Raw genomic sequence first — 22588 nt, 5'->3', positions numbered from 1 at the left:
ATAATCAGTAAATCTTGCTCTATCAAATCATGTTGGCCTTCCAATAAGCATGGTCGTAGTGGTGGTGGTCTTATACCGGATGAAGAAAAAAGCGAACACCTAGAAGACTTTCACAAACGTTCACAGTGGGACACAGTCAATCTCCGCTGTGTCCAATCTGTATCCAATCTCCACTGGAAAACGCAGAGCATTTTCTGCTGGAGATTCGATACACTATCTCTTGGCTAACCAAACCAAAAAAAGGTTGCAAGGGTTCATTTGGCTCGAGATCTCACTTTACCCTTGGATAAATCTAAGTATTAGCCCTTACCTTTTACTTACTGTTGTGTTATATGATCAATGGCTTATCAGAACTAACGAATATGTACAGAGCACTGAAATTTATCCGCTACATACTTCATTCGAAGGAACACAGTCGAACTTGAATCAGTGGAATTAATCGAGTACTATGAAAAAACTACATCTCCGTTTCATACAAACAGATCCAGATCATTCTATATTTGCATGGATGTTTTATCACATATAGAAATGATTAAACGAGCCATCATTTCTAAAGATGCTGTAAGTACTTTGCATTACCGTCTTTCCAGTACTGTAAACTTACTAATCATAAAAGGAGATACTATCAGAAATTCGAGATCTGTTCAAATAAGGGATATTTGAACAGATTATTGCTAACAGTACGACATGAAGTATCCAACAAATTATATTACTGATTATATTAGTAATATAATTTGTTGTGAGACCACTGTTTTGCCTATTGAAGGGATAAACAGTTCTTCCTTTTGTCTCTAACAGGGTTTCTGGACAAGGTAAAAATCAATTAAAAGTACAAACATTATAAAAACTAATAAAAATAGAAAAACATCCTTAGCCCACACGATACCAATGTAATGTACTATAAGTTTCCAATCTTTCGTGAGTAAAAGTAACATAAAAAGTATATTACTAATGCCAACATTAATTGCGAAATCTGCTTAATTAATGGAGTATGAAGTATTATTTCAATTAAAGAAATATGAGTTTGAAAATTAACTTAATGGCTTCGTAAAGATAACATTACGACTTCATCAACAGATTCTTGTTAAACAAAGTTTCTCGTTATTTTGCCAGCAATTCTCGCTGGTCTTAAAAACCACTGGTTTATAAGAGTTCGCTAAGATAATATTGATGTCATGTCGAGTCCAGTGAAATAGCACCTGGCATCTTCGTCGGTTGTTGTTTAAAACTAATACAAGTCTACGGTGACTATTTTATTCGTTGTTTATTGTAGTTATTATGGGTTTCATTCTCTTACGCCAAATTCTAATGACTGGGCTAACTTAATTTATTATCATCCTTGCAAAGCTTGGCCTAACTTAGAACCAACCCATAAAGTAGAGAAAAAAAAACATTCCAAAATAATGAGGGTTCGAATCTGGCCGTAAGCATGGAATTATTTGAGAATGTCTTTTAGGTGGGAGATGAATTTCATCACCAGCCGGAGAGACCACCGCCCCGCTTATTGAAGGAGTGCAGTAGCTTTAAAAAAGTTGGATGTGTGGTCTCTAGAGGCTGGTTGCCGGATTATGTCATCATCATCATCATCATCAAATTCCTGCCATGTACCCTCAAGGGGTGTACAGGATATGATAGTACTACATGAAAAAATTACATCATTACTAACTTCCTATCTACAATTTTCCTCCAAATCAGTCTGTTACTTGTCAAGACTCCATCATTATCAGACCTCATGTTTCTATCGTCTAAGGCACTTTGTAACGTATCAATCCACCTATATCTTGGTCTTCTTCTGGGTCGTTTTGCTGCCAACCTGGCAGAGAAAACTTGTTTTGCTAATCTTTCCTCGCCCATTCTGTTTAACTGACCATACCGCCTGAGATTAGCTCTGCTAACGCATTCCTGGATGCTGACAATGTCAAGTTCTTTCCTAATATCCTCGTTTTTAATATGATATTGCCATTGATGCCATCTGTTCACGCCTCTAATCTTTCTCAGGACTCTCATATCTGTGGTCTCTAGTCTTTGGTCAAGTGTTTTCCTTCTGACCGAGCTCTCAGATCCATAAGTTAAAACTGGTTTGAACACTGTCTTGTATACAGCTAATTTAGTGTTCCGACTAATTTCTCTCTTATTCCATATAAATTTATTCAATTGACTTCCCACCATACCAGCTTTGCTGATTCTGTTGTCTATTTCCATATTTAATTTACCATCTTCAGTAAAAATTGTGCCTAAGTAGCTGAAATGTTTTACTTGTTCCACAGGTTCTCCATTCACAACACAGTTGACATTTTCAATGATTCTGCCTATTTTCATTGTCTTTGTCTTTTTATTGCTGACCTTCATACCATATCTATTACAACAGCTATTCAATTTAGTCAGATAATCCTGCAGACTTGTAGCGGATTTATTTAGAAGTATAACATCATCCACATAAAGCAAAGAGCTGACATTAACATCTCCAATTTTGATATCATGTTTAATACCACTTTCCTTCATAATGTGATCCATATAGACAATGAATAACAGAGGGGATAATGTACATCCTTGTCTCAGACCAGATTTAACATTAAACCATCTTCCTGTACTTCCTTCTATTCTAACTGCTGACTTACAACTCAAATAAAGACTAAGTATTGTTTGATATAATGCCCCATTGACACCATATAACTGCAGCGTACTGAATAGCTTCTCTCTTGGCACCTTGTCGTATGCCTTTTCCAAATCGACAAAACTTAAATACAGATCTTTGTTATATTCCCATGCTTTCTCGACTATTTGTCGTAAAGTGAAGATCTGATCCTGACAGCCTCTATTTGGCCTGAATCCAGCTTGTTCTTCACCAATTTTTTTCCACAATTTTTCTCAACCGTTTCTCAAGTATACTTGCATAGATCTTGCCAGGAACACTCAGTAGGGAAATACCTCTATAATTCTCACATGCAGTTTTATTTCCCTTTTTATATATGGGTACTATGAGAGCTCTACTCCAATCATCGGGAATTCGTCCCTCTGTCCAGGCTTTCTGAACTATGCAGTGCAGCCACTGTAAGACTCTTATACCACCATACTTCAGCATTTCTGGTCGAATATCATCTACTCCTGCTGCCTTTCCACATTTCAAGCCTTTGATGGCTTTTTCTACTTCAAGTATGGATATGTATTCCTGACTACATGCCTGGTCAGTGTTTTTTTACCACTGTGCTGTCATCACTGCTTGTTTCATTTAGCAGTTTTTCAAAGTAATTACTCCATACTTCAAGGATATCTTTTTCTCCCGTTTTCATGTCACCTTTATCATCTCTAACTCCTTTTACAGCACTCTTTCCTCCATTCCTAAGCTTCTTCAACAACCTCCAAAATATTTTGCCACCTTCTTGATATTTATTTTCTATATTCTTGCCAAAGTCTTCCCATGACCTTTGTTTAGCTAGTTTTGCACAGTGTTTAGCATTCTTGCATTTGTCTCTGTATTCTCTAAGAGCACAAGCTGACTTATTTGCCAGGAACTTTTGATATGCTTTCTTCTTTTCCTTCAGTGCCTCTTTAACGTCCTGTGTATATCATGGAGTTCTAATTTTTCTATCCTTGCAGACAACTTCACCACATGCCTCTCTAGCTGAATCAATCAATGTTTTCTTCAGAGTTTGCCACTGAATCTCCAAGGTTTGATTCCTGTTCTCAAACTCTTTCATTTTTTCTTCAATAATCTTTGTGCATTTTAGTCTACAGTTCACATCTGAGAGCTGCTCAACTTTTATTCGCTTTAAAACTTTCTTACATGTTATTCTTTTCAATATGAAATTCAATTTTATCCTGCTCAAGACTAAATAGTGATCACTTCGAATTTCACATCCTCTGTACACTCTGGTGTCCTGCACCATGGAGAAAACATCGCTATCAACAATAACATAGTCAATGAGACTTTTCTTATTCCTAGCCTCTTCTCTCCATGTGAATTTGTGCACATTTTTATGTTGGAACATGGTGTTAGTAATAACCAGTCCATGTCCTGAGCAGAAATCCAACAGTTATTTGCCGTTATTATTAGCTTTGCTCTTTTCTCCAAATTTTCCCAAAATATTTTTTTTTGTCTCACAATCATTTCCTACTCTGCTATTTAGATCCCCAACAAGGACCAACTTTTCCTTTTTCATTGTGTCAGTTGCTTTTTCTAAACCCTCAAAAAATTCCTCCACTTCTACCTTAGTAGAACCTTCTGTGGGACCATAGGCACAAATAAGTCTCATTGTCCAGTTCCCCATTCTCATATTTGCCCACATTACTCTACTTGAGACTGACTGCCATTCAAGAAGATTAACCTCGTATTTTGTGTTGAATACTATGGCTACTCCTTCTTTTCATTGATTGTCATTGCCTGAATATATCATTTTGTATTTATTGCTCAGAAAGATCTCACCAATTTTGGTCTTTTTTGTTTCAATCACCCCTAATATGTTGATCTGGTACTTATCTAATTTCTCAGCTAGCTCCATTTCTTTGACATTCAGGCTTCTTACGTTGATAGTACCGATCTTTAACTCTGGTGATGTTGAGTTGGGGGTGTGCTTTCAGATTTGTTCCAGTAGCTCACGTTTCGCTGTTCGCCCTGGTTCCCTGGCGAAAACAGCGGGGTCCTTGTTTAACCGGGCGACGCCCCAGCCGGTGTGAAATTTTTTCATGTTGTACCATCATTTTTTATTTTGGTTTAACTAATAAGAGTACAATTTGGTCGACTAAATCCCAAATTACCAGCCCATCCTTCTTCATTCAGTATCCAAGTAGATACCCAACAGGGTGCACCACGAGAAGGTGAGGATCGGACATTAGGTCAGAAGCCCTGATCGGTTCGCCGCATTCCTTTAAAGGCTATGTGGAGGTCTCCTCTCAGTTATACAGCTTTGACCCTTAAGCACCCCCATTTAAACACCTCCGGATTATGTAAAAAATAAAAATTACAAAAAATATAGAAATGTATAAAATTAATTTTAAAAAATCCTTAGCTCATTCACGGTGCTAATGTACTATAGGTTTACAACCTTTCTTGTGTGGAAGTCACATAAAAAATAAAATCAGCATTAAATAGTTTTGCAATGAATCCTTAATTAAGTCACGAATAGCTTTACTGGTATTGTCTTCATGTGGTTGCATTTCATTTTCACAAATCCATCACAAGAGGATAAAATTTACATTACCAATAAACTGATAAGCTAATCTCTTCCAAAAATATGATTCCTATTAAAAAAAGTATGTTTTGTTACGTCATCAATAATTATTAGCAACATTAACAAAATTAAAATCGCATTTAGTTACTATTATATCAACAGCATGCAGCGCAACTAAACTGTACCTTCGAAAGCCATAATACTATACGTCATCTGGTATTCAGCATTCGATGAATTACTACATAATGATTGTAATAACATTTTAATGAGAGTCTCATCCAAGAAAGGTTTTAGAATCCATACCACGTTCGCCGTTAACATTGAAGTGAGCGCGTAGTTCGAGTATAAATCATTGACAAATTTCTGATATGTATTTTCAAGGGAAGCAGGATGCTGTGATAGTTTTTTTTACGTGAATAGTACTATATAATCTTCATCCTAATTAATTTTCTTCTGTCATTTGTCATGCCAGCAATTTCGGTTTCTAGAACATTACTTTATTTATTTATTCGTATTGAGTTTCCTCCCTTTTTCTCCCCCGTCCCTACTGGGGCGAGTTGAGCCCCTCATGGGGGGGTTAAGTATTTATGGCTGTAGATCCGTGTGTATTCACGGGGCCGGTTTGCCTGCTTGTGGGATGAAAAACCCCAGATAAACTGAGGGAAAAAACCCTGCTGTCCACGCCCAAGACCGGATAACTTGGCTATGGCTGAGGAAGATCCGTAAGCTCCTCACGTCGGCGACGGGAATCGAACCCAGGACACTCCTTCCCCAGGCATATGGTTGCAAAGCGCAAAGCCACTAAGCTAACCGCGCGGACTAGAGCATTACTAACTACAGTCAATCTGCTTACATCTTGGTCTTCTAGAAGGGCCTTGTTCCCGGCATCAAACACTATTTGGTAACTTTACTCTTTCATCATGTTTAAGTGACTACACCACGTTAGATTAGTTCTGCCCGCATTGTTAAATACTAATACGTCGAGTATATATGTTAATAATACCAGGCAATTTTATAAGCTAGGTTTTAATCCTTTTTCCCAAGTAAGCAAACAGACAAGTCAAGTTTACGCCTGAACATATTTCAAGTCTGAGGCAACTCGTGATAAAGGTGGAGTAAGCTTTGATCACTTTCCTTAGTATTTCCTAAGGAAAGTGATTAGTATATCACTTTCTCTAATGCAAAGCATTAGGGAAATGTATCCCTTACGGAGATGTATGATGCTATGCATTAAAGGCAAGGGCCAACCCAGACCACTACCCAGACCTGTTTCGACCTTTATTGAGGTCTCGTCAGTGGGAGCCAGACCCAAAAATGCCAAGGTTGAAGTAATGCAGAGCTTATAAATTTTGCCTAAACAAGTTTCCACAAGGTGCTATGACCTTATTAAATAAAAATCTCAGGATGAGAGTAAGATGTAGAAAGTTTTTTAACTTGGGTATACTATGTTAAAGATACCAAGCAATTTTATAAGCTAGGTTTTAATCCTTTTACCGAAGTAAGCAAACAGATAAGTAAGTCAACTTTGCACCTGAACATAGTTCAAGTCTGAGGCAACTCGTGGTAAAGGTGGAGTAAGTTTTGATCACTTTCCATAGTATTTCCCCCTAATGCAAAGCACATCCCCTTGCGGAGATGTATGATGCTATGCATTAAAGGCAAGGGCCACTACCCAGACCGGTTTCGACCTTTATTGAGGTCTCGTCAGTGGGAACCTGGCTCCCACCGATGAGACCTCAATAAAGGTCGAAACCGGTCTGGGTAGTGGCCCTTGCCTTTAATGCATAGCATCATACATCTCCGCAAGGGGATGTACTTTGCATTAGGGGGAAATACTAAGGAAAGTGATCTGAGCTTACTCCACCTTTACCACGGGTTGCCTCAGACTTGAACTATGTTCAGGCACAAAGTTGACTTACTTGTCTGTTTGCTTACTTGGGAAAAAAGGATTAATTAAAACCTAGTTTATAAAATTGCTTGGTATCTTTAACATAGTATACCCAAGTTAAATAACTTTCTTCACACACACACACACACACACACACACATATATATATATATATATATATATATATATTTATGCAATGAGTACGGGCACTGCGAACCAGGGGCACCTGAAGCTGGACCACGCCTTACTTCATGTAATATACCCCTGTTATATTATCTGTAGACTGGTCCCTACTCTTCTTTCCCTCTGTATTTCTTTTCACCTTGCTCCTTCCCCCAATGCTATTAGAGTATTCGAGGGCTAAGTAGTGATTCTGCCCTATTTACATATTTTTTATCTCATGCACCTGCCCCCCCCCCCAGTTAAAAATGGTGAAGACAAGTCAGAACTCTATACCGCATCGGTCGTCGCGCGGGTTACCAAGGACCGCACTGGATGTTAGGCTTCTTGGACAGCTAGTGACAAGTGGACTACAGGAGTAAGATCCAACAGAACTCGAAAGTAATTACTAGGAAAAAGTGGAGCATGGCTTAAAATCGACAAGTCATGCAGTGCTTCTACAGTTCAAACCCATCAGTTATGGGATTTCAGAAACGAATATTACAACTTTGGCTTGAACGACACCCAAATTCTGAAATTTCATTCGAAAGGCTGATGCAGCAACGCAGCTTCATTATCAAACGCAAGATATTTAGTGAACTTGAGCTGTAAGTACTGAAACTTCAAGCTGTAAAAGGAGACCGTACTGACCCTGAAGTGACCAAGAATATGAATGGAGCAGAACCTGATTCCAACGTGCAGAATGCTGAAAATTTTGAAAATATACAAATAGTTGAAAGGAAGCTATCAGATAAGAAACAAGAACTCGCAAGAAAAATTATCGAGCAAATGAACAGCAACCAGGAATGAGTTAGGCTTCCAGTATTGAGACAAGTACCTCAACAAAAACTGAAGGAACTCCTACACGAGGCCAATAAAGTATCTTTAACATAGTATACCCAAGGGATATTCCTGCTGCAAGGGATATTCCTACTGGAACTTTTGGGCAAACGAATCAACTTATGTACTCAATAGCCTACGTCGTAACATCTGAATTAGGATATAAGATTAGTGAACCCAAAAGTAGTAAGGCTTAGGAACCAAAATGGAAGCATCGACTGGAGAATAAAATTCTTAAACTCAGAGCAGACGTGAACAATTTGAAAAACCTCAAGGAAAAAAAGCTGAAAAACACGAAAATCCGAAATAACGTCATAAAGAGATATAATACTGGAACACGACCTATTGATGAAGTATTAGAGGAAGTGAAGCAAAAAATAGTTGCAGTTGCAGCTAAAATAAGAAGATACAGTGCACGCATTGAACAGTACAAGCAAAATTCGATGTTTCGCGCAAATCAGCACCAGTTTTACAAGAAAATTGATTGCTGCAGGAATGATAACCTTAAAGAAAATATAAATATAAATACCAGAGACAAAACTTAAGTGATAAATACACTTAAGTTTTGGAAAAACCTATGGGACAACTCTAAGAGGCACAATAACAAGGCAAAGTGGATTGAACAAATTACGAACGAATCTCAAGAACGAAAAACGGACCAATTGAAAATAACAACTGAAATGGTTCAAAAACAAGCTAAAAAATAAAAAAATTGGTCAACACCCGGGAAGGATGAATTACATGGCTACTGGTTGAAATATCTAACAGGCTTACACTAAAGACTTGCTAACCAATTTTATGATGTTTTAGAAGGAAAAAGCAAAGAGTGACTCACAGAAGCGAAAACATTTTTGATCATAAAGGATAAAGAAAAAGATCCAAACCCAGAAAACTTCCGACCAATAATCTGCTTGCCAACAACTTTTAAGCTGCTCACAGGCAGCATACTAGCTGATAAAATATACAGTTATCTTAAAGCTAATTCTCTTTTTTCAATTGAACAAAAAGGTAACAGCAAAAATTCAAGAGGCAAAAAAGACCAATTGATGATTGATAAAATGATTCTGAAAAATTGCAAACGTAGAAAAACAAACCTTCATATGGCTTGGATAGATTATAAAAAAGCGTTTGATTCGGTGCCTCATAATTGGATTTTAAAATGCACAGAACTATTCGGTATTAGCGAAAACGTACAAAAATGTTGCAATCCAGCCTGAAAAACTGGAAAACAACGTTGGTTCTGAATAGAGAAGAAATTGGAGAGGTAAACATAAAAAGGGGTATCTTTCAAGGTGACTCATTATCTCCTCTATTGTTTATATTGTCATTGATCCCCTTAACTAGAATTTTAAATAAAGCTCATGGTTATCAAACTGCGCAAAAGAGTGCAAAGATATCTCACCTTTATACATGGACGATCTGAAGTTGTATGCAAAATCAGAGAATGAATTCAAATCATTGCTTAACACTGTGCACATATTCAGTCAAGATATATCAATGGATTTTGGCTTAGACAAATGTGCAATTGCTGGAATAACAAGAGGAAAGTTTGAAGATCTGAATGAAATGGAGCTGCTCAATGGTGAAATAATCAAGGCAATAAAATTCGAAGACAGCTACAAATATTTGGGAATTTTAGAAGCATCACAAATTCTGCACTATAAGATCAAAGAAAGAACTAGAGCAGAATACATAAGACGATTAAGAAAAACTTCTTAAGTCAATGTTTAATGCTGGAAATTTGATAAAAGCAATTAATACCTGGGCCATACCTGTTCTGAGATATTCAGCAGAACAGATAGAGATGGAAGATTTAGACCGAAAAACTCGAAAATTAATGACAATGCACCATGCCCTCAATCTTCGCAGTGACATTGATAGGCTCTATCTATCATGCAAAAAAGGAGGTAGAGGATTATTACAAGTGAAGCAAATTATTGAAGAAGAAAAACGAAATTTGAATGATTATCTGCAGCAAACAACGGAAAATTCTAATTGAGGTAAGGAAAGAAGGTTTATTTAAACCCATGGAAACAAAATTGGAATACAAAACCAACCAAGTAAAAGTGAGAACTGAAAAATGGAAAAATAAGGCATTGCATGGAAAATACCTTCACAGCATAGAGGACAGCGCTGACAGCAACTTGACCTGGCAATGGTTGAGAAATGGAGCACTAAAGAAAGGAACAGAATCGGTAATTTTTGCATCACAAGAAAAGGCCATTAAAACCAACGTTATGAAGGCAAAAATACAAAAAAATTCAAGAAGACAGTAAATGTAGATTGTGCAAAGAAAAGGAAGAAACGGCAGACCACATTATAAGTGGATGCAGCAAAATCGCACAATTTGAGTACCGTAAAAGGCATGATAACGTAGCTAAAGATAATCCACTGGCATTTATATAAGAAGTATGGGTTTAAAGTATCTAAAGACTATTGGAAGCATAAAGTTCACCATAAAGCATAATGATCACATGCATCTTCCCTATCCAGTCATGTTCTTTTCTCAAACAATCCTCATGATGATCTACAGAGTCACTCAGTTTGCTGGGATAAATCCGAAAACATTTTTCGCTGCAGTGATGAGTTTGAAAGGAAAATCGTGGAGTCCAGGGAAATCCTCCTTAATCCTGAACATTTGAAAAACAATTTCAGTTACACATCCCTGATAGCCATGCTGCAGTTGTTCAATATTGGCGTTCACGAGAAGAACTTGAAAGCTCGCATGCAACAAACAATAGCGCGTTAGATAGAACAACTTGAAAAATACAACGTTTTTGTGTCAATTATGTATTACATTTTTTGCCTGTAAATCTCAGTTTTTTGTAACTTCAATTTTTATTACTGTGTTCTACCTTTAGTGGATACCTGAAGAAGGCTGAAACTAGTTGTATAATTTTCACTAAACTTCATAACTTCATATTTTATCTCGGCTTAATTCATTAAAATATTACAACCGAGTAGAAGCTCAGGAATATATATATATATATATATATATATATATATATATATATATATATATATATATATATATATATATATATATATATATATATATATATATATATATATATATATATATATATATATATATATATATATATATATATATATATATATATATATATACCGTATATATATACAGGGTGTTCGGGATAAATTTGACAGTTTCGTAAGGAAAAAGAAAATCTTCTTTGTATCTATTAAATTTAATGAATTGACAAAAAAACATTACAGGCAGAGTTAATTACAATACTATCAACAAGATTTACTCAAAATAACCACCATTAGCATCGATCACAGCTTCAATTCTGCTTCGGAACCTCGAACAAGCTGATGCTACAGTCTCCCTGGGAAGGGCCGCAAAAACTGTTTTAATTTTATCCATTAACTGGGCTTTTGTATTACTGGAAGTGCGATTGGTGTCTTTTTCAACTGCGCCCCATACAAAATAATCCATGGGGTTAAGGTCTGGGGAGTTTGGAGGCCAAACATTTGGACTGGTGAAGTCGTAGAAATTTTCAGACAACCATTTTTGACTTTTCCCAGAGGTGTGGCAAGGGGCCGAATCCTGCTGCCATACATACGGCCTACCATTGGCTACCCTTGTTATCCAGGGCTTGACTACAGTTAGCAACTCCACGAACAAAGCCCGAATTCCAATGCCAGGGTTCTTCAACACCTGTTCCTGCAGATTTGCGAGGAATTCTGCTGTACGAACGCAATCAGATCGTCTGCTAGGGATCTTTCTTCTTGCTACATCCTCATAGTCACCATTGCAAGTCTCTAGTTCATGCCTGATTGTTTTTACTGTATTCAGGGAGCATTGGGCAGCAGTCGTAATATCCTTATTTTGATGGCGGGCACGAATCATCATGATACAAGTTATTCTCTTCCATGATTCAGGTGGGTTCCAGCTATCCATCCTTTCTGACATCTTGTATATGAATGAAGAAGGGTCCAAACTTTTAAATGAAGAGAAGTGTGTGTTAATACATGTAACTTACGGAAAAATATAATTAATTATAAATATGTCAAATTTATTCCGAACACCCTGTATATATATATATATATATGTAGAAAGTATTTTACCTTGGGTATAATAAATGTTAAAGATACCAAGCTATTTTAAACCTGGTTTTACTCCATTTCCCAAGTAAGCAAACAGACAAACACGTCAAGTTTGCGCATGTACGTAATGCAAGTCTAGCTGACCCTGCCGGTAGTACAAGACCAAGATAACTCATGGTAAAAGTAGAATAAGCTCTGATCACTAATCTTAATATTTACCCATAATGCAAATTTATAAAATTTACCCACTTGCCTTTAATACAAAGCATCATACATCTCCTGGAGGAGATGTATGATGCTTTGTATTAAAGGCAAGTGGCCACTACCCAGACCGGTTTCGACCTTTATTGAGGTCTCATCTGTGGGAGCCAGGCTAGAAATATCAAGATTTTAGTAATACAGAGCTTATAACTATTTTACCAGAACAAGTTACCATAAGGTGTTTTAATCTTATTAAATAAAAATCTCAGGAGGAGATATAAATGTATATAAATGTATAGATATAAATGTAAATGTAAATGTATATAAATGTATAAATGTGATATAAATGTTTGCTTACTTGGGAAATGGAGTAAAACTAAGTTTAAAATAGCTTGGTGTATATATATATATATATATATATATATATATATATATATATATATATACACGCGTCGCGTGCTCATTTAAGTTGGGTGTGCTGTCGTCTGGCTTATGCAACCCGCGCTACAAAATTCATGTCAATTTGACCACATGATTGCATTTTTATTGATGTGTGAAAGTTTTAAGTGGACAGAGCGCATCGCGCTCATTTTAATTGGTCCATTGCAATTAATCATAGGATAACTTTGAATATTTTAATTTATTAATTAATATAATTTTAAATATGTAAAGCATAAAGGTCAAATGAACAATAACTATGCTTCACGCTCGCCGTTTATGTGAGAAGCACAAAGGGTTTACGCTTCGTGGTGAGATTAGATTATCATTGATAAACACTAAAGTGAGACACGGATAATTTGAATTTTGATACGATTTTTAAATACAGCCATATAATACGTACAGAAATCGGGAAAAATAATCACAAGCTCTGGCAGTAAACGGTACATTCAGTAGATCGTCAACACTGTTTCCCATTGTTTGCAAATAGTGTTCGCCAACACTGTTTTCCATATTCCAGGTTATAAATTATGTATAGAAAATTATTTGTCTATATTGGTGTCCGAAATACTCCAGTTAATACTTCACGCACACAAAACAGATGAAACTCAGAAAACAAAAACAGCAACTCATGACAAATGACAACGTTCAATCGGTCGAGTTGACACAATAGCGAATCACAGCCACTGATTTCTAGGTGCTGTTGTCTCAGCGCTCACCCTGCCTCGCCTTCTGAGTGGATTAAAACTACTGGGACGCTAAGAATTTAACCCGCTGCACCATCTCTAAGTTTGTCCAAAGTGCTCAAAGGTGTATCTATTTGGAACCGAACATCCGAGCTATTAACGCGAAAGTGATGCAGTGTTTACGCGTGGAAAAGTGTCTTCTTCGTAAAGCATTAGTATATTATGTTTCATTTTAGGAATCATGAAGCGAGGAAACAATTAGTGGAGGCTTTAACGGGAATAAATGTAAAAATATAATATCGGTGATATCGCTATTCCGTGGATGTGCGCCACTCACAAGCACACAATTAATATTCACCCCTGATATTATTATTATTATTATTATTATTATTATTATTATTATTATTATTAAGAAAGACCTCCATGGAGTCAGGGACTCATCGTGGGATGCCACACACACACACACACACACACACACACACACACACACTCACGCTGCTTGCACACAGAACATCCAATGGCAATTCATTCCCAGTCATGTACCACCCTATGAGAGAAAAATCTAGCCCTCACGCCTTCTTAGCGCATTCATTCTCAGCTTCCAAGGAATAATAAAATAAAAAATAAAATGAAAAATTCTATTAACTGAAATTCTGTATGACCCTTTCAGAAGTATTTAAGTCTCAATTACATCTTCCCCTCTTTCTCCTGTTTGCTAGTGTCTGCTCTCTACAACTTTTTAATCTGCCTTTATAATCAGTATTCCACAATTCTGATATCATTTTTAACACTTTTCTTTATACTCTCTCTCTCTCCACTGTATCAGAATCATAACGGAAACTTGGAGACCAGACTTTCGCAAAATAGTCCAAGTGAGGTCTTATCAAGGCATTGTAAAGAGGCAAAATGACATCCTTATCTTTACATGTCAATGTTCGTTTCAGCATTGCAATTATTTTTTTGAGTCGTATTCCCAGTCTTTGCTACATAGTCCATAAACTTCAACTTCCTATCTACTGAAACTCCCAGATCCTTAGCCTGATCAGTATCTTCTCATAATGCCACCAATATAATATTAGATATCCAATTACCTATAAACGGTAATTGTATATCTAATCACACCACAGTGCATGACTTTGCATTTACTGATTGAACTGATATCCATTTTCCCATGCCACAATCCCGCCTATTCAAATCATTCTGCAAGTACTGTATATCAGCCGCATTCCTACCTATCTTTGCATCATCAGCAAATAGTTATATGCCGTCTCTCAAATCCTTCCTAATGCCATTAATGTACAGATTGAATAACAGTGGACCAAGGGCTGATCCTTGCAGTACACCACTGATTACCTTAAATCTTGCAGACTCACAACCTCCATATACCACTCTTTGATATCTGTCAGTTAGCCGCCCTCTTATTCACGCTAATATTCTATAACCCAAACCCATATTCTCCAATTTATTCAACAGCCTTCCATGCTGTATTCTGTCAAAATCCTTAGCAAAATACAAAAGTATCATGGGGTATCCTTTCTCCTCGTCTAGTTCAATGGCAACATTACTATAGAATGTGGGCATGTTGCTAATACATGGCCTTCTCTTAGTAAACCCGTATATATATATATAAAGGCAAGGGGGCCACTACCCAGACCGGTTTCGACCTTTATTGAGGTCTCATCAGTGGGAGCCAGGCTTAGAAATACTAAGGTTTAAGTAATACGGAGCTTATAAATATTTTAGCAAAACAAGTTACCATAAGGTGCTTTGACCTTATTAAATAAAAATCTCAGGATGAGAGATAGGCGTAGAAAGTTTTTTTACCTTGGGTATAATATACGTTAAAGATACCAAGCTATTTTATATGTTTATAAGTTTATATTTATATACATACAAAATAGCTTGGTATCTTTAACGTATATTCCCAAGGTAAAAAAAATTCTACATATATATATATATATATATATATATATATATATATATATATATATATATATATATATATATATATATATATATATATATATGACAGAATGATCATTGACTCGGTTAATACACATAGTTTTATGAAAAAAATTGAATGACTAGAACCGAGATTTAATTAAAAAGGTTTTAATATAAACACACTACTAGTTTCGGCCTGTAACAGCCTTCTTCAGGTGACATTATAAAAGAAAAAACACTAAACATTGAGGGTTAAAAGACTATGAACAACATAGACAGTCTTTATACATAATTAGCATGAAAACGTTGTAGTTGTATTTGAAGCTGTTCTTTCATTTGTTGCATTGTTGGGAGAGTGCGTGCTTGCTGCATCACGTGAACGCCAGTACATGATTACAGCTGAATGACTATCTGGGAGGTTGTAGCTTAAGTTGTTATTTAGATGAATAGGATTGAAGATGATTTCTATCGATTCCACAATTTTTCTCTCTATTTCGTCACTGCAACGGAAGATGTTTGTAGATTTTTCCCAGCAGGCTTTGTGACTTTGGTTATCATCATTATGATAACTTGATAATGCACTTGCTTGCTGTCTCTTGTAAGTAATGTCTCTCATGTGTTCTTCCATACGCATTTCAACAGATTTGTCTGTCTGCCCGAAATAAGGAATATCGCAGTCACATAATATTTTATATACGCCAGGGTATTTGAGTTGATGATGACAAAGTTTTGGGTGGCTAATTAAGGAACGGATCTTTGGAAGAGGAGTGAACAAGGTTCTGATATTGTATTTTTTTAGAACTTTTGCTAATTTATGTGAAACAGTACTTATGTAAGGAATAGATATATTGCTTTTGAATCTATTTGTTTCTTCTGAGTGATGTCTGGGAGGATTAAGAAGGAATTTGTTAATGATTTTCTTGGAATATCCATTAACTTCGAAAGAAGTTTTCAGATGGTTTATTTCTGTAAGCAGTTCATTTGGATCATCAATAAGAGAACGGGCTCTATGTCCCAAGGTGGAAATTATTCCAAGCTTATGAGGAGGGAAATGATGGGACTGACTGTGCAGATATTTGTTGGTATGTGTGGGTTTTCTATATATCGATATTTTTAGTTTACCAGAAGAGCGAAGTCAGTTTGACATCAAGAAAAGGCAAGGAATTATCCGTTTCAAGCTCAGCTGTAAACTTAATACTTTGATGTCGGCTATTGAGATGTTCGAGGAAAACTATTAAAAGTTTAAAAAACAACAGTGATATAATCATCCTCCCTGCAGATAAAGGAAATGCAACAGTCATCCTGAACTCCGAAGATTACAAGAATAAAATGATTGAATTACTACATAATGATACCTACTCAATACTTGAAAGAGATCCAACTCGTGAACTTCAAAATCGTACAAACAACTTATTAAAAACAACAACTGAATTAGCCCGAAACGTCCGTTTATCTCTACGCTCTCTCCATCCGTTAATTCCTCGCATATATGGTGTTCCTAAAATCCATAAAGAGAACACCCCATTACGCCCAGTTGTAGAAGATATCGATTCTCCTACATACATTCTTTCAAAATACCTTGCCAAATACCTCAAAAGTTTTTCAGGGAAATCACCTTCCTTTATCAAGAACACTACAGAATATGTTACATACATCAAGGATATTACAGTTGATGAAAATGACATCATGGCTAGCTTGGACATAACTTCTTTGTTCACTAATGTCCCAACAGATGAAGTCCTAACATTACTCAAGGACAAGTTATCCAAAAAAATGTTAGCCTTGCTTACACATTGCATCAGGTCCGGTTACTTCAAATTTCAAGATAATATATACAAACAAAATCATGGACTGGCTGTGGGTAATCCTTTATCTCCGGTTCTTGCAAATATTTACTTAGATGATTTTGAAACCAAGGCTATCTCTTCCTTTATTTTAACACCTAAAGTTTGGAAACGTTATGTGGATGATGTCTTCATTGTTTGGAGCCATGGACATGAATCCCTTATGGTTTTCCTCGAACATCTCAATAGCCGACATCAAAGTATTAAGTTTACTGCTGAGCTTGAAACGGATAATTCCTTGCCTTTTCTTGATGTCAAACTGACTCGCTCTTCTGGTAAACTAAAAATATCGAGATATAGAAAACCCACACATACCAACAAATATCTGCACAGTCAGTCCCATCATTTCCCTCCTCATAAGCTTGGAATAATTTCCACCTTGGGACATAGAGCCCGTTCTCTTATTGATGATCCAAATGAATGAACTGCTTACAGAAATAAACCATCTGAAAACTTCTTTCGAAGTTAATGGATATTCCAAGAAAATCATTAACAAATTCCTTCTTAATCCTCCCAGACATCACTCAGAAGAAACAAATAGATTCAAAAGCAATATATCTATTCCTTACATAAGTACTGTTTCACATAAATTAGCAAAAGTTCTAAAAAAATACAATATCAAAACCTTGTTCACTCCTCTTCCAGAGATCCGTTCCTTAATTAGCCACCCAAAACCTTGTCATCATTAACTCAAATACCCTGGCGTATATAAAATATTATGTGACTGCGATATTCCTTATTTCGGGCAGACAGACAAATCTGTAGAAATGCGTGTGGAAGAACACATGAGAGACATTACTTACAAGAGACAGCGAGCAAGTGCATTATCAAGTTATCATAATGATGATAACCAAAGTCACAAAGCCTGCTGGGAAAAATCTACAAACATCTTCCGTTGCAGTGACGAAATAGAGAGAAAAATTGTGGAATCGAGAGAAATCATCTTCAATCCTGTTCATCTAAATAACAACTTAAGCTACAACCTCCCAGATAGTCATTCAGCTGTAATCATGTACTGGCGTTCACGTGATGCAGCAAGCACGCACTCTCCCAACAATGCAACAAATGAAAGAACAGCTTCAAATACAACTACAACGTTTTCATGCTATATATATATATATATATATATATATATATATATATATATATATATATATATATATATATATATATATATATATATATATATATATATATATATAGAGAGAGAGAGAGAGAGAGAGAGAGAGAGAGAGAGAGAGAGAGAGAGAGAGAGAGAGAGAGAGAGAGAGAAACCACTATATTGCTTATTGGAAGCCTTAAGTGGCTTTAAAAGGATGTGTTTGATCTTTAGAACAGGATTTCCTGATTATATAATCTTTAACCTAATGCTAACTTATAGTACAGATCAACAACCTGTTAGTGAAATTCGCACAACAAATTATGACACTGTTTTGTCATAAACATTTAAGAGATCGGCGTCCTCATTCGCACCGTCTTTGTTAATTAAGTTTAGAAGATTAGAGGATTAGGATTAACTGTCCTATCATAGCAATGAATTAGTCTTATGAAAAGTGGCTTAGCCGTAAGAGGCCAGTGGTGTTTAAATAACTGCAGCGGAATGCTACTTATGTAATAAAATACAACTAATTTGTCTGTTGTACAGGGAAGGGAATCTTTGCCAGTTCCATATGAGAACAACTAACTTATCAGCTGAAAATTCTGTAAACGTTCCTCGCTTCCCTTCCAGAACGAAATTCAAATCCGAGGCTTTCAAATCAAAAGGCGTCATCATCTCTGCATCTGCTTTCATCATTACCACAGAATACGCTTTGGTAGCGTTGTAATTGTGTTTCTAGAGATGAAATAGGAATATCTCCATGTAAAAGCGTTCCTCAAACTTTTCTGTTATCGTTATTACGTTTTATTACTCTTCTGTTCCTCTCTGTTTACCAGGAGAACTCAATAAGCAGCGATATTGAAAAACCAACATATCGAAAAATATGCATTTTCTTATGAAAAACCAAACCACGATCTCTCGAGGAGGTATAAACTTGGTAAACTTTAAAAAAAGCGTGCATAGATAAAAAAAAAACTTTGTTTTTGCTGCACGGATGCAGACACGTAGAAGAGCAGGCTCGAACGTGACCTGTTTACAAAGCGACACATATAGCTCTGCCTAATCCCACAGCAACTTTATATCTCCCTCCACTGACTCTGTACATGGCACTGATTAGACGAGGCGACTCCCATGAGATAAGCACTATTGATTTATGCAGAATTCTACTGCTGCATCAGTGGCTTTAAGATATTTCGACATTGTTACGCCATTCTCATCCCTTCCGATGTGTTTAAAAGAAAACGGTAACAATGAGTCCTAAACGAGATCATTCATTTAAATATAAAAAAAGAATGTTGAATGTTGAGTGCTGTTTTTGTTTCTTTGATTTTTTTCCACATATTTTTGGGTTCGCGCAAAATTTTCATAGAAGAATTCACCGAAATGTTCAGCTTTAACCTAACAATAAATGAACTGCTGATTCGAGTTTAAAGCATAAGGGTAATAATTATATGTTCTGGAGACTTAAAGACATTTTTGCGGTTCTCCTAAACTGATAGATGGGCCATCAGTTTATCTAATCCGGATGAATATTGTAACTGCATATTCAGGTTAAATCGAATTCTGTGATTCATTAGCACTTTGCGTTTTGGTTGGTTCTGTCTTAATATAGACGTTTGAAATGCAATTTTTTTTACTTTGCGTTTTGAGCATCTCAGGATTTTCAATATTTATATAAATATTGAATATTTCTATAAATATCTAAATATTGAATATTTATATTAAGTTAATTAAATATTTTAATTAACTTAAAATAATATATAATCCGTTTCTTATTGTGATATAACTATCACAATAAGAAACGACTTTCTCCATTCCGTGTTCAGTGCCACTTGTAAATGTATAAATGTGATCATACTTACTTTAGAATTTTTTTAAGACTTTAGGTAGTTTAAAATATCTTGAAAGGTATTATTAATCATTTCCGCAGTCACTGAACTTTCATTGATACTTTCATTTTTTTCAGGTGTGTGTGTGTGTGTGTATCTGTGTGTGTGTGTGTGTGTGTGTGTGTGTGTGTGTGTGTGTGTGTGTGTGTGTGTGTGTGTGTGTGTGTGTGTGTGTGTGTGTGTGTGTGTGTGTGTGTGTGTGTGTGTGTGTGTGTGTGTGTGTGTGTGTGTGTGTGTGTGTGATTTGCTGCAACGTTCATAGAGTTACGTGAAAAAAGATGTATGTCGAAAAGTTAGAAAAATGATAAGGTTAAAATTAATTGCATTATCTGGGAAGTAGTAAGAATTTTAATCGTGTAGATCATAGATCAAGAAATGTTATTAACATTACAGGATAGTTTCAATATGTTTAAGTACAATACATGGAAATATAAAAAAGTACACAATAAAACCAGAAATATAGTTCCAAAAAAGATGCGATGCATAGCATGGCGAGTAATCTTAAAAAATAAATCTTCAGTTTATTTGCGTGAATTTTTGTTTGTCATTTGCTTGTTTTGAAAGTGATTTTTACCTTACTAAGTTGCTAGAAAATAAATTAATTAAAACTTTCGCCAATCTTGCGTCCTCTTCCACTACCACAATACAGTTTAGAAGTTTAAAGTTCGAGCAGTTAAGATTTCATCAAGATAACCGCTTCCCTAGTATGCTTTCCCCTGTCAAGTTCTTGTATTACTTATGGTATTGTCTTATTTGTTTTAACTGTTTGTTTCATCATGAACGTTATCTAGTTTCTTAGATTCGTATGCATCTCTTAATAATAAATCTCTTAATGATAAATGGAGTATTTATTCTGTCGAATCTTGTTTATGACAGAAACAGAAATATAGAATCTATTATAATGTCTGAAACCATGAATTAATTTCTTGGGTTATTATATTATCTCTCATGTAAAATATATTTCCTTCTCATTCTCATAATTTTCCGAAATTCATTGCTCTATACTATATGTAGAACATTGCAGTTTAATTGGAAAATAATTTAATGGGCTCATCTATTACAGTATTGGCTATTTAGGCAAGTATCCTTGATTGTCCGCGCGGTTAGCCTAGTGGCTTTGCGCTTCGCAACCATATTCCTGCGGAAAGAGTGTCTTAGGATCGATTCCCGTCGACGACGCTAGGAACTTAAGAATATTCCTCAGCCATAGCCAAATTAGCCGATCTTGGGTGTGGACAGTAGGATTTTTTCCGCCAGTTTATGTGGGGTTTTTCGTCCCGCAAACAGGCAAACCGGTCTCTTGAACCCACACACGGAATACTGACCCAGCCACAGGCCTGATTCGTCAGCCTCTTCAGGAACCCGGAGCCCAGATAGAATTTGGGGGGACCAGATGGTGCCATAACCCCCCCCCCACGGTAAAAAGCGGGACTCACGGCTACTGTACCATCACACGGTAAGGAAGGAAGGAATCGCTTGATTTTTTGTAAATTCATTTTTTAGGCGAGTTTTGCTAAATGGGTAAACACCTATTAGATACATTTTAGCCATACATAATTTATTCATCTAGCTGGGTAGATTATGTTGATCTTTGGTCTTTTGAAGTTTTGCGAAATTTTAAACTTTGTCAATTTTTGTTTTAATCGTATTATTTGCTCTTCATTTGAAGGGCGCTTCCTTTTAGAAATATCCTAAAAAGCGAATAAAAATGAATTTTTTCTTTCTTTAATATAATTACCTCTTAACTTTTTTTTATTACTACTAAAGTTTAATATGCATCTTGTAATTCTATGACCAGTGCATATAATTCATTTGTCCTCTGATTATGGAAATGACTCAAGGCTTTTGACATGTCTTTACACACTGGAATGAATTACGCTTATTATTTTTTTCTTGTATATTGAAGCCATATTTATTTCAGTCACAGAATATCCTTCGGAGTTCTCAATTTTATCAGTTGAGAACTCCGAATCATTTGGGTCATCGATGAAATGTAATAACTTGTTTTTATACATCATTTTTTGTACTGTGATTATTGTATGTTTAACACATCGTTATTCCCGATTTTTGTACAGATTATTTACAGATTTCACTCTTGTCATGCAAGAAAGATAAAATAACTTACCTTTGCAGAAAATAAAAGGATACGTTTTGACAAAAATAATTTTTATCTCCTAAAATTCTTCCGCATTTGAATCATCATTGAATTACCTTCATTGTTAACCTGAAAAAATAGAAAGTAGAAAATGAATTATCACTTAAAATGAAACTTAACAATTCAAATAATTAGTTTTTGTATTATTGAGATATTAAAAATGGAATACAAAAGTGCTATAAATTCACAAACTGATTGAGACTAAG

At 35.8% G+C, this 22588-nt stretch overlaps 1 protein-coding gene and 1 long non-coding RNA gene across 5 annotated transcripts in view; one reads left to right on the top strand and one right to left on the bottom strand.

Annotated features, from left to right (window-relative positions):
- LOC150098918 (uncharacterized) overlaps positions 1–22588 on the top strand; it is a 359215-nt gene that overhangs the window by 109814 nt on the left and 226813 nt on the right. The gene's annotated exons all lie outside the window — the stretch shown is intronic.
- The window catches only part of LOC150098919 (glutamate-gated chloride channel-like), a 345862-nt gene that overhangs the window by 115847 nt on the left and 207427 nt on the right, over positions 1–22588 (bottom strand). For both annotated transcript variants that reach the window (XM_090405610.1, XM_090405611.1), the window contains exon 2: positions 22353–22451. The gene's annotated coding sequence lies outside the window, so the exon portion shown is untranslated. The remainder of the gene's footprint in view (positions 1–22352; positions 22452–22588) is intronic.

Source organism: Typopeltis vanoorti, chromosome 15 (assembly GCF_054136105.1).
Source record: "Typopeltis vanoorti isolate ZY-2024b chromosome 15, IOZ_Tvanoo_1.0, whole genome shotgun sequence".
Taxonomy (NCBI): Eukaryota; Metazoa; Arthropoda; class Arachnida; order Uropygi; family Thelyphonidae; genus Typopeltis; species Typopeltis vanoorti.
The sequence above is the reverse complement of the archived record's forward strand: the minus strand, read 5'-3'. Positions and strand labels throughout refer to the sequence as shown.